The sequence below is a fragment of the Mustelus asterias genome, unplaced genomic scaffold (assembly GCF_964213995.1).
Source record: "Mustelus asterias unplaced genomic scaffold, sMusAst1.hap1.1 HAP1_SCAFFOLD_2484, whole genome shotgun sequence".
In the NCBI taxonomy this organism is placed as follows: domain Eukaryota; kingdom Metazoa; phylum Chordata; class Chondrichthyes; order Carcharhiniformes; family Triakidae; genus Mustelus; species Mustelus asterias.
Window position 1 is genome coordinate 39,115 of NW_027592429.1, and position 4,346 is coordinate 43,460.

The following is a 4,346-nucleotide window of genomic DNA, read 5'->3' on the forward strand; positions in this document are numbered from 1 at the left end:
TCCACTATCACTGCAGGCAGTCCATTCCACACCCCAACCACTCTCTGCGTAAAGAACCTACCTCTGATATCCTTCCTGTATCTCCCACCACGAACCCTATAGTTATGCCCCCTTGTAATAGCTCCATCCACCCGAGGAAATAGTCTTTGAACGTTCACTCTATCTATCCCCTTCATCATTTTATAAACCTCTATTAAGTCTCCCCTCAGCCTCCTCCGCTCCAGAGAGAACAGCCCTCGCTCCCGCAACCTTTCGTCATAAAATCTACCCTCCAAACCAGGCAGCATCCTGGTAAATCTCTGCACTCTTTCCAGCGCTTCCACATCCTTCTTATAGTGAGGTGACCAGAACTGCACACAATATTCCAAATGTGGTCTCACCAAGGTCCTGTACAGTTGCAGCATAACCCCACGGCTCTTAAACTCCAACCCCCTGTTAATAAAAGCTAACACACTATAGGCCTTCTTCACAGCTCTATCCACTTGAGTGGCAACCTTTAGAGATCTGTGGATATGAACCCCAAGATCTCTCTGTTCCTCCACAGTCTTCAGAACCCTACCTTTGACCCTGTAATCCACATTTAAATTAGTCCTACCAAAATGAATCACCTCACATTTATCAGGGTTAAACTCCATTTGCCATTTTTCAGCCCAGCTTTGCATCCTATCTATGTCTCTTTGCAGCCTACAACAGCCCTCCACCTCATCCACTACTCCACCAATCTTGGTGTCATCAGCAAATTTACTGATCCACCCTTCAGCCCCCTCCTCTAAGTCCTTAATAAAAATCACAAAGAGCAGAGGACCAAGCACTGATCCCTGCGGCACTCCGCTAGCAACCTGCCTCCAATCCGAAAATTTTCCATCGACCACCACCCTCTGTCTTCGGTCAGACAGCCAGTTACCTATCCAATCGGCCAACTTTCCCTCTATCCCACACCTCCTCACTTTCATCATAAGCTGACCATGGGGGACGTTATCAAACGACCATGAAGAGAATGTGTGCAAACTCCACACAGACAATCGCCCAAGGCTGGAATTGAACACGGGTCCCTGGCGCTGTGAGGTAGTAGTGCTAACCACTGTACCACCGTGCTGAAAAAAGACATTTGTCAAAGCTTTTCATCTTGCACTCATCAGAACAATTGCAAGAATACCAATGTCAGGGAAAACTACAATTTCCTAAGAGAGTGTTGATGGTTTGACAAGTGAATTCTGATTGGTGGAGACATTGCTATAGAGAATGCGCCAGTTGACGATGACTGTTAACTGCCAAGTATTGTTTGAAATATAAAGTTGCAGTTTCTGCTGACATTGGGTAACCTTGTGATTGTTCTGATGAGTACCAGATGAACATAAGAACTAGGAGCAGGAGTGGGCCATCTGGCCCCTCGAGCCTGCTCCACCATTCAATAAGATCATGGCTGATCTTTTTGTGGACTCAGCTCCACTTACCCGCCCGCTCACCATAACCCTTAACCCCTTCACTGTTCAAAATTTATCTATCCTTGCCTTATTAACATTCAATGAGGTAGCCTCAACTGCTTCACTGGGCAGGGAATTCCACAGATTCACAACCCTTTGTGTGAAGAAGTTCCTCCTCAGCTCAGTCCTAAATCTGCTTCCCCTTATTTTGAGGCCATGCTCCTAGTTCTAGTTTCACCCGCCAGTGGAAACAACTTCCCTGCTTCTATCTTATCTATTCCCTTCATAATCTTATATGTTTCTATAAGATCTCCCCTCATCCTTCTGAATTCCAATGAGTATAGCCCCAGTCTACTCAGTCTCTCCTCATAAGCCAACCCTCTCAACTCCAGAATCAACCTAGTGAATCTCCTCTGCACCCCCTCCAGTGCCAGTATATCCTTTCTCAAGTAAGGAGACCAAAACTGTACACAGTACTCCAGGTGTGGCCTCACCAGCACCTTATACAGCTGCAACATAACCTCGCTGTTTTTAAACTCCATCCCTCTCGCAATGAAGGACAAAATTCCATTTACCTTCTTAATTACCTGCTGCACCTGCAAACCAACTCCTTGTGATTCTTGCGCAAGGACACCCAGGCCCCTCTGCGCAAGGACAGCCAGGCCCCTCTGCGCAAGGACACCCAGGTCCCTCTGCGCAAGGGCACCCAGGTCCCTCTGCGCAAGGACACCCAGGCCCCTCTGCGCAAGGGCACCCAGGCCCCTCTGCGCAAGGGCACCCAGGCCCCTCTGCGCAAGGACACCCAGGCCCCTCTGCGCAAGGACACCCAGGCCCCTCTGCGCAAGGACACCCAGGTCCCTCTGCGCAAGGGCACCCAGGCCCCTCTGCGCAAGGACACCCAGGTCCCTCTGCGCAAGGACACCCAGGTCCCTCTGCGCAAGGGCACCCAGGCCCCTCTGCGCAAGGACACCCAGGCCCCTCTGCGCAAGGACACCCAGGTCCCTCTGCACAGCAGCATGCTGCAAATTTTTACCATTTAAATAATAGGTCATTTTGCTGTTATTCCGACCAAAATGGATGACCTCACATTTACACTTCGACAAAATGCCCTGTCTCAGCAATACTCAGGTCCTGTACAATCAAGTGACATAGAAAAATGTCCTGCGGATTCTGAAGAGAGAGAGAGTTTGGAGAGATGACAAAAAGCATAGACAGAAAGCGCTTTAAAGGGGTAGAAGTAGCAAGATGGAATAATTCAGGCCAAAAATTACAGAAAGTAGGGCTGAGACTGGCAGATAATACAGCAAATGAATATGCAGGAGGGAGGAGTCAGAAGACCGAAGGCAAGATCCTTGCTCATAGGGTTGGATGGGAAGAAGCAGAAATCTGGAGGGATTTAGAAACAAGGCCAAGCATTTTGAATATGATTGGAAGGCCTTGGGAATTTGACAAACAAAGGCATGATGGGCAAGCGGGATGGGCCAGGGTTTTTGGACTTGGTGGAGTTTGTGTGAGGTGCAACAAGGGGGAACGGAAAGCAATATATTGCAGAAGTCAAGACAGAAGATGGGAAATGTTCAGAGAAGGGATGCAGATTAACTCAGGGCGGAAACAAACACCCAATCACCAAAGGTGAGACCTGCCAGTGGGGCAAATACTGAATCTGAGGGATATGCTCTGAATATCATCTCTCTGTAACAAGGAAGCTTTACTCCAGAATTTACCACCAGAGATCATGAGCTGGTGCTAGCTAACAGATCATGTAATCTAACAGTGATCGCAAGGAGCGTAATTAACATTCCAAAAACATATGCTGAGACAGGGGCTGGTGTCTACTGGACGAAATTCGATTACCAAGGGCAGAAGGCTGGTGAACGTGCATTATATGAACGCACCAGTTGGACAACAGCCCTGTAAGTGGCGCATGGAGTGCCTCCCACGTGTCTGAATATTTCTCCCCAACCAGAAGGCTCGACGTCTTACTGCACAAGACGTTCTTCTTCCGATGACAACTTAGTTCTATTTCATCAATACTACATGCTCAATGCGTCTCTGAGCTCACCTCTCTTCCCCGTAAGTCCTGCCACACATCCCTTTCTTCACCCTGCACAGGTTCATCAACAGCAAAATAAAGATAAATTAAATAAAACCAATGGTCTTGTCAAGGTCAGGCTGGAGTTATGAAGGAGAACCAGTAAGATTGGAGTTAACTCCCTCACTTAGCATTGTGCAGTGCCAACAAACAAAGGGAATCCGAGCTCAGGTCTTGAGAAATGTTGTTGTGCATGACTCTCATCCACCATGGTACATGCGTACAGTCCAGATCACGGTGATATAATGCATCTTGTCCAGAATGGTGGAGGACAATTAAACAACTAACTGGAAGAAGGGGCTCCACAAATATCCGCATCCTCAATGATGCGAGAGCCCAACACATCTGTGCAAAGCACATAGAAACACCTAAATTAGGAGCGGGAGGAGGCCACTGGGTCCCTCAAGCCTGATATTAACCTCTACACAACATTCCTCCCTAACCTCTATGGCCCCTTGCTTATCAAGAATCCATCTATGTAATAACTCCACGGTGACGAAAGTCCCGTCACCAAGTTACTTTATTTACAACAACAACAACAAAGAACAACAAAGAACAATACAGCACAGGAACAGGCCCTTTGGCCCCCCAAGCCCGCGCCGCTCCCCGGTCCAGGATTGAATCCTGAATCCAGGATCCCCGCCCAATTTTCCAGCCTATCTACATACCAATATCCTATCCACCGAGCTGTCCCTCACAGCTACGATGCTTTGTTCATTACAACCTATTAACTTACCCCCACCCCCCCATTCCAGACCATGTGATCTCCAGGGAGAGGCGAAAACCCAGAGTGAAAAACCCCAGGGCCAATATGGGGAAAAAAAAATCTG